The 13,184-nt window shown below is 41.7% G+C and overlaps 1 long non-coding RNA gene across 1 annotated transcript; it reads left to right on the top strand.

Annotated features, from left to right (window-relative positions):
• The first annotated feature begins 1,998 nt into the window (after positions 1 to 1,998).
• On the top strand, positions 1,999 to 12,554 carry LOC144135274 (uncharacterized). The gene is made up of 4 exons (XR_013315427.1): positions 1,999 to 2,047; positions 5,340 to 5,399; positions 6,589 to 6,626; positions 12,457 to 12,554. It is a non-coding gene; the product is annotated as an uncharacterized LOC144135274 (long non-coding RNA).
• Positions 12,555 to 13,184: the final 630 nt, after the last annotated feature.

The raw sequence follows: 13,184 nt of genomic DNA, 5'->3' as shown, positions 1-13,184 counted from the left end.
ACTGTAAACACTTTAATTACCTAACGTTTGCTACAGGAGGCCACGTGCCTACTAAGAAATTCTGTTTCATGGCGCCAGCGGCTGCCTATTGAGACTTTTATGCAGTTCCTGGCGAATGTAAAAATTCACAAAAAAACTCGTTGCCTGGACTCGCATATATAAAAGGCAGTTCTCGGCACGTTGATCGCTGTGGCTGCATAGATCCACATTCTCCCCTGACCGAAGATGGCGGCAATGCGCACTGCTCTTTTTGCGTTCTTGTCCTGCTGCCTGGTTGCCTTGGTGCTCGCCCAAGGTAAATATGTCTGTTATTGATGTCCTAAGAAAGTAATCCGGCGCATTAGCCATGTTGTTTCCGCACGAAACGAAAGCTTTGTCGCAGTAATAAGATGACACTGTAATTTTCTGTAGTGCGTAGAACCAGGGCTATTCAATGTCATAACAGGCACGCACTTTACGCTCTTGCCAAGGCTTAGTTTACTACGATATCTGACGCGGGGTTTATCGTGGTCTAGAAAGAGATACATTTACCTTACTTACCCTAATCTAACACAATACTACTCGAGTTTGCCTCACACACAAGAAAAATTAAATTTGTGGTGAAAAGTCTTATATATCAAATCCTGTCACCCAGCATGTGACAAAAAATGTTATTCGACAGGCGCTTTGTAGTGTAGAGTTGTCCCTGATTTCCCTCAGTTCCTGTACCTCAATTCTTTTTTTAAAAGTGCTTAAAAATTCAAAGAAAAAACACATGTCTTATATAAAAGTCTATTTTGACTGACAAGATGCGCCAAAATGACCGCCACGGGAACCTTTTCGGCATCCATTGCCATTCAGTGCCTCATGTTTACTTGATCTGAGAGTGCGTCTACACGGAAGGCAGAGTAAAAAAAAAGATGGAATGGAGTCATTCATGACCACTATTTCATGTTAATGATGTAAATGGGAATCGAAATGGACCTCATATAAGGTAGAACACGTCAACAATGCATGTATTCCACACAGAAGCAGTGTTTACAGGCGCACGTCGGTGACTTCAACAGTCTTCTACATTAGGAATACTGAAACTATGTTACAACGCCGTTAAATTCCAAACTAATATAGGAGTGTTTTTTGGTCTCAACATCAGCGGTCTGAATCGAGATGTTGTTTTGTGTATTTTTTCAGCATTAATTTTTTTTTTTGCGTAGAAACATCAGTGTACACAGCAGCGGTGTAGCCAAGCAATGATTGAAAGTATTTGGGGCTGCCGCATTCGTGAAGACACGAGCGACAACGGGGTATGTTAGTTGCCTTGGAGGGAGGGATGGCCGAAGCGGAGCGTGATGCCAACGACGCTGCAGTTCAACGTAACAAGAGCCCGTTAACGTTAGCTTGTTACACTGCTCACAAACTCGTTCCTGAAAAAGGAGAGCGAAATTAACTCTGCACCATTCCCAGGCAATAAAGCACCATTGGTTTAATGCTTGTAAAACAATTAAATACAGTTGTACTAGCATTCTGCGCAGCATCAAATTTCTGTAATGCAGTTGATGAACAAAACGGCTCTGATCACTCTGCGTGTTGTCGGGATAAGCGTTCGGTAACTCCAGCCAAGAAAACTTCCTTTGTCGTTCGGAGCAACGAATTATTTTCCTTGCAAGCACATTAATGCATCAGGTGCGCGCGTTCGCCTTTAGGGGTGTTTTATATGGTACCACCCATTGTACAGCAGGAATGTCGCGCATGACGTGGTTTATTCCGTACCAAACGGGACGCTTCCCTGCGTGGTGTTTCAGATATTTTTGAGGCACTGCAAAGCAATATTTTTTTATCTGGGCCATCACGACTTACCTAATTTCAAAGAAAGGAAGGTTAGACATAATAATTTATGTATCATTTTACGCATTCTAATATGCCTAGCGGAGGTAAGATACGACCGGAAAGTATGCCTGATTAAGGATATCAAGTAATCACTGCAAGTTTCTTTCAATTTTTTTGACAGCCGACGAAGGTACTGATTCATATCGAGGTGAAGATTATTCACCCGATATGGAACCTAGTGGTGAGTAGATGCCCTTCTTCCTCAACTATCTTGTCATTGTTGCAACGAGATGTCTTGTGCTGCAATGCTTTGAAGTTGCTTTTACAACACCAGGTAAAGTTACCGCGCCTTTCCCCTCTATACTAACCTCTACTAAGAGAACAGTTACTGGCAGAAGAGTATTTACTAGGCACAAGATTATGTCAATAAGCTGTCTACACAAGTTTCGGGTTTTACATATTTATAAATCACAGCTTCACAATCAGGCCAATTATTTAATAAATGGGTCGCACTTACACGTTACCCCAGTGACTCGGATAACAAGGTACCATGAATACAGGCACGTACCGCATCCCAGAACAAATCACGGCTTTAAGTCTCTAAAGTATGCTCTACCATCTGTATTGAACAACTTCAGCTTTACACATGATTCCATTCTCTCCGTAACGGGTCAACTACATCCGAAATCTGTTCCTATTGGGCGTGCCTATGCAGTGTGTTGTGCGAAATGTTCTGTTGTTTATTCATTATCACAGGTTGATTTCTTGCAATTCTTTGTAATTATTTATTGCGTTTTGTTAATGGCCTTTGGGTCTTTCTTATAAGGGACCCAGCGTGCTAACCATTGTATTTGTTGCGCAATATCTGCTTTTTTTTCTCACTTTCCACCCAACTGCTAAGCGAAGCAACATAGGGTTTGGGTGCTTCGTCAGGCCACAGCTGCGGCTTTTTTTACCCTTCTCCTCAGCCACGTATTTAACTGAAAAATAAACCTTGAACCTTGAGTGTGACCATAAAGGTGTTGCTTAATTCCAGTGATAATTTGATCGCGCTCGTAAAGGAAATATAATGTGATTTTGATTCGCAAATAAACAATCGGTTCCTATCGGCGCTCTCTTACATTTTCCACGGTCTCACGGTGGCAATAGTCATTATTCAATTGACTGCGCACATGAGGTCATTTCAGGACAAGCCTTCTTTTCTTGTTAACAAGCCCTGTTAGGAAGTCTTAAGTTTCTTGTCGAAAAGCATTCGTCTCTATACAAGAAACTTTATTGGTTAGTCAACTAGAAGCAGTGCGTCCTTTATGCGAAGAGCAGTTGGTCAAAAACATCGCATCATAATCGTCACGCTTCCTCCTTGATCCAACGGCGTCCAAAAAAGGCAGCATGCCGGAATTAGGACGTGTTAGGCACTGTCACTTTCAAGTTTCACGTTACATCCTTAAGTTATTATGCATTCGAAAAACTATGGATATTCGTGTAATCAAAATAAATGCAACTGCCCATCGGTACTGTTAAATATACATCTATTGCTTTCTTGCAGTTCCCATTTCTTAACAACTTTCTGTAACCTCCTAATGCTATGCCTTCTAGTACTTGAATAACACCATCTGCCGGGCTAGTTGGTTGCGATCCGGCTCCTTTTTGTGTTCGCGCTGCTGATACATATGGATACTTCTAGGACTGTATTCAGCTGGTGTTCAGTCGAAACATATTGCTATGTTTTCTAGATTTGTGGTTTCCTAGCTCTTTCGCTCAAAGAGGTGCTTATTCTACATCTTCATGCGCATCAGAGCAAGAGATGGGAATGTTCGTGGTCAGCAGGACCCAATACCGCGCCGTCGGTATTACTGTAATGCAGTCGCGCAGAAGTGCAGCCCACTCCACAGAACTATGTTTTTCGGTTGGTAGTCAAGGTAGCCCGGAACTTATGGAAGAACGCAATACTCTCACTGCATCGGGTCTAACAATGCGTTCGCATTTAATGAACCAGCACACACTATTTATAAATATATAAATATATAGATATCGTACGTCACACGCTAGTTTACACACCGTCTTTGAATTAACAGTTACGGATCTATACGGTTACAGATGTGCACTGCAAAGCGCAGGAACTTGAAAGCACGCGGGCACGTTTTCTGTTACTGTTGCACGGCTCCCGATAATGTTCGTGATATAAACCGCCCATATGAAAGAGCACTTTTTGACACCGCGACTTGCAAGAAGGAAGAACTTTCTCCCCTCACAAATTTTTGTAATCACGACCGATATAGACACGAAGACAGGAGTTCTTATTTCGTTATTCCAACCTGTCTTTCACTCAAAGATTTCAATGTGTGGGTTAGACGAAACGAATGTCTGCTCCATCTTCGCCGAAACAGTGATAGAAAAACAAGTTTACTCCAAAAATAGCTATATATCGGGAGTTAGATACCCATTTGCTATTGTCTGGTGAGCTGCTTCCGGGCGATGAGCGAAATGTTCTGCAGACACAAAACCTGAGCGGAATCACGAGCGAGAACAGGGAATGTCACTTGCGTACGAAGGAGAGAAGGCAGAGACATAGCGGCAAGCCCAACCCTGACAAAAGTTTCTTTATGCAGTCTGTAGACTGTCCAGACAGTTCTGTCTGTAAAGTCTTACACTCTCTATAGACAAACCATACAAAACAGTCTATAGGCAGAACAAATCCTATAGACAGGCTATCGACAATCTATAGATTTAAGACCATACATTTTGTTAGACTTTTGTCTACAGACAGTCTATAGACTATGAATGAAAAAATAAATATCTATAGTAAGGCAAATAGTCTATAAGAAGTCTATAGACCACTTTTGTAAGGAAAGACGCTGCTGTTCAACGGGAAAGAGAGCACGTGAACGCGAGACGAATAAAACGAAAGAATAACGAAACTAGCACTCTACTAACAAATGTGCTACTAGAAAAAAAAACAGCCAATTTGAGTCCGGACATTTGTCAGGCGATAAAGCAGGCATGGTAAAGTGAATATAAAAGATTTAAATACAGTTGTCCTAGTTTTCTGCCCTGCATCAAATTCGTTGATTCAATGCAATAAATCAACGGGCTCTGGGAACTGCTCGAGCGGCCATGGAAATCCGTTCTGTATTTTTTCAAGTCAAGAAATCTGCTTTTCTGAATCGAAGATAGAATTTTCTTCATTTTTAGCGCACGTGTGTTTGACATGTGCTTCCCCGTGGCTATGAGTGTTTCATATCGTGCTGCGCATTGTACACCAAGGATGTCGTAAAGGAACGCGACTCATACCGCACCGCAATGCGGTCCTTCCAGTGAGACGATGCAAACACTTTCGTGGCACGGCAAAGTACAATATTTTATCTGTGCCCACACGAAATCCCTAAATTTCAATAGGAAGCGTAGACAATGCTATTAGTGCATCAGTTTATGCATTCTAATTTGCCTAGAGGAGGTAAGATACGAGCGGAAACTGTGCCTGATTGAGAATAAAAAGTGAACAAACAAATCTTGTTTCCCGCTTATTTTGGCAGAGGGGGAGAGCTGGAATCAATATGAAGATCAACAAGCTCCATCCGGTGTCGATCTTAGTGGTGAGCGATTGGCCTTCTTTTATAATTAGTTGTCATTACTCCAAAAAGATGTCATGCGGTGAAATGCTTTCAAGTTGCATTTGCACGTGAAGTTATCAGGTCGTTTTCTCTCGTAACTAATTTCAAGTGAGAAAACGGTGCGACCATAAAGGCTTTGATTAATTGTAGCGATACATTGTTCAAGCTTTCAATTTAAACTTTCACGTGATTTTTATCCCCAAATTTAAAAAAGTGCATTCTAGCGTCGCTCTCTTAAGTTTAGAAAAGTGTCATAAGGCTAATACTTATTTCCCATTTGATAACACACGTGAGGTCATTTCATGACAAGCCTTATTTTTTTCTTGCTGTTCTTCTAGAACGATATGCGACCGCATTCTCATTGCAAACGATGAAATGTGAAGGTCTTTTCTGCTCAGGCCATCTCGCTTTGTTGACTAGAAGCAGTGCGGCCTTCATGCTAAGACCAGTTAACCAAAAACATCGCCTTATAATCGTCCCGCTTCCTGCTTGTTCCTGACGCGATGACAAAAGACAGCATGCCGGAATTAGTACATATGTTAGGAACTGTTGTCTTTAAGTTTCAAGTTATCTTCCTCTAATTGAAGTGCAAGCAAATCGCTACGCATATTCGTAATTTAAAAATAAACTAAATTTCTTAGCGCTGCCGTTAGAGAGACCTTTATTTCTTTCTTGGAGTTTCTGTTTTTGATCAAATTTTTGTAACCTCCTGATACTCTTTTTTTCCACGACTGCATTTAGCAGGTGCTCACTCGAAACATATTCACTGCTTTCCTAGATTTGTGGTGCTTTTAGCTGTCTCTCTCAAGGAGGTGTTTTTCCTATATTTTCATGCGCATCAGTGCAATAGATGGGTATGTTCGTGGTCAGCACAACAAAATATCGCTCCGCCAGCGTTAGAGGTATGTAGTCGCGCAGCAGACTAGCCCACTCCACAGAGCTGTGATTGTCTACTGGTAGTCATAGTAGCGTGGCAAAAAACGCAAAAATTTTAATACATCGCCTCTAACTTTCGCTTGGAATTTACTGAAACGGCACAGACCATTTGTGAATTAAAAGGGCTGACATCCCGTGACAAGCTAGTTTAAACACTATCTTTGCCTTATGACGAAAATACTTTTCAGCCAATGCCAGTAGTAAAAAAAAACTCTCTTTTGTTCTATTTTTCCAGAACGAGCGAGCCAACGTCGGAAAAATTAAAAAATCGTGGTGAGTGGAGATAATGCTCAATGATTTTTGAGTGGTCCACTGAAATGCAGTAGTGACTTATAGGAAAAGAAGGAAATAATGTTGCGCATTCAGAAAAAAAACTGACGTTCTCAAAGAGCAAAATGTGGATATTGGAGGTCTGATTTAAAGTCGACGTATATTACCAAAAAAATCAGTTATAACTTGTGGTATGATTAAATTACATTTGGCAGCAAAACTTACTGAAAGGAGTTCTGGCTAATTTAGAGAATATCACAGGGGCAGATGCGCAAATTTGTGGTTCAGTTTGCCTAATTTATCGCTGACGTAACAGAAAAGAGCACATAAAAATAATATGCAGAAAATTTGCCACTGGCCGAGATTTAAGAAGTTGTACATAAGTTCTTTACAAACGCAATCATGTCGCATATTTTTTTCTTGGGGCGTCTATTACCTGTGACTGTCATACAGAGTCTGAAAAAGCATTTGATGACTTATTTTCTATCTCAAATGTATCGTCAATTTCAGCACTGTTTTGCTTTCTGGAACGAGACGACATAAAGATAGCTGCCTAATACCTCCCAATACTGTCGCGTGCAGCTCGGAGCGCATGTCGCACCGCAATACAATGACTCGAGGGCGCTTTTCACTGTACCCCTGCGGCGTGCAAAGGCAATGAGCCAAAGGAACATTCTTGTAGAGCTGCCGTTGCGCCATCCAATGTTTTCTAATTTATGGCGACGTGGCAGTAACATAGAGAGTAAGGGGAGAAGGCACTGGACTTTGCGCGCCATTTAGCTGATGATAACTCATATTTAGATTCGAAATGCTCCATAATCTTCACGAAAAAACCTAACAGAAAGGCCATTGCATTTATGCCATGGTTTCGTGTATGCATTTTAAAACGTGTAGGTATTTAGGCGGGACTTGAAGAGAGAAATATATTTCTTGTTCAGGTGATTGACAACATTAAAATGTGGGTAGTATGTAGCCGACAGACATCCGAAAATATAGAGCAGTGCGAACCGAATCAGATTTGAAGTACCCAGGCCCACGGACACAACGCCGAATGCGAGAATTTCAAGCAAACCTAAAATAATGTTGGAATTATCTCAGCCTTCTTCTGCGCGCAAATTTAGGCCATTTCAGCCTAAATAAAAGCGGGAGAGTGCAATTGCACTGCATTACCAGCCATACGAAATATTACTTTGTTGCAAGTACCCAGGCCCAACTTTACTGGTTGCGAACGAATGGCGCAAAAATTACGTTCATTTTGATTTTTTGTTTCTACAGTGGAATACAGCTTTCCTCGTCGAGGGGGGGGGGGGGGGGGGGGTAAATAGCAAGAATGTATTCAGACACTTTCTATAGCACTACAATCCAGTATATCACTAATGAAGTTTCATCTAAGAATTTTTAGATAGGACTTGTAGCTTTCCAAATGATCACCTATCTAATCAATTATTAACGATTACATCAGGAAATTAGGTGGTTTCGATAGAGTGTTTCTTCAAATAGATGGTCAGGTTTTACAGTAGTTAATCCAACATGACGCGCGAAAGCATGTGTTTTATCTTCCCATCTTCTTTATGGCATAAAAACGCACCACGTTTCTCGCTCTTCATCTTCACGCCCTCTCTCCACTCGGCTGCAGCTGGCGCGACACTCTCCTCTCATGTGCTTCAGCTGGCGCTACGCTCCTCCGAACTTACCCGAGCTTCCTACCACTGACTGCAGCTTGCGCGACGTTCCATCCGGAGGAATCCGAGCTTACGCGAGTTACTTCGAGGCTTCACACAAGTTTCTCGGTTGGGACCGTGTTAAGTAGTGCGTTTGCACTAAAAATTATTTTATTTTGGTCTCGAAACAGCCCACATACGGCTTCGCTCAACTACCAAGCCGTTCATTGCGCAACGATATGACCTAATGATCTCAAATGGTGCTGGTACTCTTCTATGCATACTGCGTGCTGTTTTACAAGTATGTGCCCAGCCAGTGGGAACACCACTGAGAAACAAAACTCCAAACAATAAAGCTTCAGGATGCAAGGAATAACACCCTGGCAACTGATAACACAGAAATAAGCGGTAACGCACCTTTTTGAGAAAGGAAACAGGATAAATGCGGCTTTGTATACCAGATTCTACAATGTCCCGCACAAAGATTTTGGGAAATGCATGAAGAAGATTCGACAAGCATATTCAGCCAAAAATCAATGATGTAAATAGCACACAGAAATGAGAATGAATAATAAGAAAAAAACACAACCTGAAGCTTCTCTAACCATGCAGATGGACCAGTCATCCAAGAGAGAAAGGCAAAAAGATTGCCCACACAAAAGGATAAAAAACTGGAAGTCATAACACCGAACGATATGGAAGTAGATCTATGAGTGAGAAATCCAATTATTCGGGGAGACACCCAAGCTGTGGCTTTAAAGTTATGACCAGACAGTGTTAATGGGACCCTTAAACGGTCTGGGGTTCGCTTTGTACGTGATAGCGGAGACACGGAAACTAGTATTTATTAAAGCGAAAGCTTTACTAGGCTATGTCGAGAAGGTCGCGTCCGAAAAATGCGTCCGCAGCAGTTATCAGGAACACAGAAGACATAGCGCAAAAGGAATGGTTGTAAACGAAGAGGAGAAATAGAAATATTCGAAAGAGGAAAGATTTGTCGATAGAGGGATTAGTTAATTAGAGCCAAAAGACCCAAAAAGTGAGCGGAGCCAAGGCATCTGGTGGCGCCAAATTTGAAAAGCCGGAAGTGTGGGCGGAGCCAACGCGGGCGCAAAGTTTGAGAATGAAGCGGGGCGCCATGTAGGAAAACTCAGAATTGGCAATTGATAGAACTTGATTAACTAAGACAATTAATTGTGGTAATTGGGAAAATGGATGGTTTGGTTCCGTTTATGGGGAATTTAACGTCCCAAAGTGACTCAGGCTATGAGGGACACCGTAGTGAAGGACTGCGGAAATTTCGTCCACCTGGGGTTCTTTAACGTGCACTGACATCGCGCAGTACACGGGAAAATAGATGAATTTGCATCAGTGCATAATCGAGTAAATGTGAGGAGAAGGGACAAGTGAAGCAAAGAGGGGCCAAGAGAAACGTGGACCTAGGCGTCAACGCTTTCGCATTCCTCCAGTGCGGGTTACAGCAGTGACCTCAAACGTTATTTTATTGTTTTTTTAATCTTAAATTGTTTTCATTTTTTACAGCTGACTATATATTTATTTTTATTGTTTTTTATTTTAATTTCTTTCCTTCACTTGCATTTGCTTATTTAGTTTATTATTCTTTGTATTTTTTATTTCATAAATCATGCTACTGTTTAATTGGTCGAGCGCCTGTCGCGTCACGTTATATAGAAAAGAATGACTGTTGCTTTAAGAACACAGGTGCTTCCGCCGAAATGAATTTGCTGTTAGGCACCCGAGGTTATTGCTGAACGTGCACCATAAAGTTACCGCTTCAAATCAGGCACGTGGATGGTGAAGAGTTCATGTGTGCGATAACACTAAAAGCGCGTGCAAAAATTTTCCGACCATCTGGCCCTTCTATAGAAAATGACAGATTGCCGGAGTGTAGGCAATGCGCCTATGGTAACTAGAGTGTGACGAGACAATAATGTGTGTTTAGAGAGCTGTGTTTGTGTATTTAAAATAACGCAGTGGAATACCACTGCTGCCTCAGATGCAAAACTTGCAATATATCAAAACGAGAACTCAGCTGCCTTGTGAGGTGAGATTTGCAAGGAGGGTGAAGTATGAGGAACGGCAGAGAGGTTGGCCGGGAAAAGACGTCGATGCACTGGAGGAAACGAAAGAAGAGATGTAAAGGTGAAGGAGATAAAGAAGTAACAGGAAAAGGAGGACAGTACGAAAGGCAGAGCAATGTATAGTAGGGAAAGGTAGATTAATGTAGTACGAAGTGAAGATAAATCTGGCGCTCATGGAAAAGAAACTGAAAGAGAATATGTTAGTACGGCTTAAGAAGGTACATTTAAAGAACCAAAACATAAAACCGATAGCCAGACGCTGAAAATGAAAAGAACTGAATAAACATCGTGAAGAAACGGAGGCACGTAGTGTATTCAGAAAAATGTTCACAAAAGACGGCTAGACCACGAAGGGAAGAGAACACCTGGAAAGATGTCGAATCAGAACAATCAGGAATTCATTCAAAGGAACCTGGACAGAGTAGAGTGGAGGTTGAACTGAAAAATGTCAAGCTCCTCCAGCACGAGGTCTTGAAAAAAAGAAAGTTATAAAACGAAGAAATTGTCACAGTTGCGAGAGAAATAATCGATGGAATTGGTTACAGAAATTTCAGAATATGCGTGATAACTTCAGGGATTTGAAATATGTGAATCAGAAAAGGCATTTTGCAACCACTCCAGCCGTGCCTAAACGAAAGCACTGACAATCTGTTATCGCAGAAAGCACAAATCTAATGCACAAAAATTCAGACGAGTTTTTAAAGCTATACAGTCCAAACCTTTTTGTTCAATATTTCATTTCAACAGGAACAATTGCTGCTAGGTAATTATTATACGTGAAATTCTTGCGGACGTCTGCGCGTTAAGTGCGTGCGTAATGGAAGTGAAATGCTTTTTCGGCGCCAACAATAACAATAATTCTTCAGATAGCTTACAGTGCTCTCATAGTTATAAATCTTAATGAAGCTCGAAAGCCACATCCTCATCGAGGGCAGAGGTACAGCCAATGCCTTTTTTATTATCATGCATTTTTTAACTTCCCACATTTCCAAGAAACTGTATCTAAATCATTTCAGAGTGCTAGCGTTTTCCGGTCTTATCAAGGGGGTAAATTTAAACATCTATTTAGCAGTGCCATATGATTTGGTTTATGGGAGTTTAGCGTCCAAAAGCGACTTAGGCTATGAGGGACGCCGTAATGAAGGGCTCCGGAAATTTCGATGACGTGGGATTTTTTAACGTGAACTGACATCGCACAGTACACGGGCCGGTAGAATTTCGCCATCGAAACTCGACCGCCGCGGCCGGCATCGAACCCCGGTCTTTAGGGTCAGCAGCCGAGCGCCATAACCACTGAGCCGCAGGCGGCGGCTTCAGCAGTGCCATATAAAATTCTTTTAAATTTGCGTCAGTGCACATCTTAAACAGCGAAAAAAATCTCCCTATCTATAAACAACTCCGATTGTTTGCAGGTGGGGGCATGCTGAAAATCAGTTAGAGAAAAGGATATTAAAATGCCCGTGGGGAACCCGATTAACTTGTACTGTAAAAAGAAAGGTCGCTTTCAGTCATTAACCTCTATAAAAAGTGGAGTTGTGCAAACAGAATGTAAAGTCATTGTGTCAAGACAATTAATAATAATACTAATTGGTTTTGGGGGAAAGGAAATGGCGCAGTATCTGTCTCATATATATCGGCAGACACCTGAACTGCGCCGTAAGGGAATGGATAAAGGAGGGAGTGAAAGAAGAAAGGAAGAAATAGGTGCCGTTTGGATGGATCCGGAATAATTTCGAACCACATGGGGATCTTCAACGCGCACTGACATCGCACAGCACACGGGAGCCTTATCGTTTTGTCTCCATAAAAACGCAGCCGCCGCGGTCGGGTTCGAACCCGGGAACTCCGGATAAGTAGTCGAGGGCCCTAACCACTGAGCCACCACGGCGGGTAAGTCAAAATACGCAACATCAAAAATTATGACACACGATAGCGCCACATGTGACCAAAAAGTGAAAAGGAGAATAACATAGGCGATTAGGGACAAACTGCAGTACTTTGAAAAAGGAGTGCTGTGTCAATGCGACATGGCATTTTTCAACATCTTAACGCTTTCTCTAAACTCTCCAGATAAGAAGAGGCGGTCGAACTGAAGAAATAAAGACCAAGAACGCCACCCAAATGATGACTAAGGGAATAATAAATTTGCACTTGTGATTTGGCAGCAAGATATAGGGTTGTGTTTTGTTTTTGGGTGATGGGCAACAATAAAATTTTGCATTTACTTCAGTATGATGCCTTAAGTTGGGCTGATTTATTCATCTATGAACGGGACACTACCAATATTATGCAGTCTGTTATGAAAGGTAATCAACGAGGTAATGCGGTCGGTTTCTGTGAGTGGAAGGATAGTGGAGCACCGATGTTTATGGTGTGGATGACTAAATTGCTGATGCTGGCCCACCTTATCTTTTTCTTGGACAAAAGGTGTGACGAATGTACGAAGCCAACAGCCCATTATATGTGGCAAAGTAATTAAAATTAGTTGCTAATGAAATATAGAAAATCTGGGCTCTCTAGTGTTAACAGTTGCGAGACAAAAATATGATATATGCGTCCCGGTGCTCTATGAAAGCCTGTGTAAACTTGGGTCGCATGTGTCTTACTGATCACTGACAAACAGCCGCTTCAGAAAAAATGCATTATATCATCTGATGTGAACTTGATATAGGCATACAAAAAACAAGTAAGTGAACATACAAGAGGCAACATTCTGTGAAAAATTGGTCAAGAAATCTTTGAGCAACATCCAATCGCTTTCAACATTAGGACAACTGACATGTACACACGTGCAGCAG

This window comes from Amblyomma americanum, chromosome 5 (genome assembly GCF_052857255.1).
Source record: "Amblyomma americanum isolate KBUSLIRL-KWMA chromosome 5, ASM5285725v1, whole genome shotgun sequence".
NCBI classification, from domain to species: domain Eukaryota; kingdom Metazoa; phylum Arthropoda; class Arachnida; order Ixodida; family Ixodidae; genus Amblyomma; species Amblyomma americanum.
This window is presented reverse-complemented; position numbering and strand designations above follow the sequence as displayed.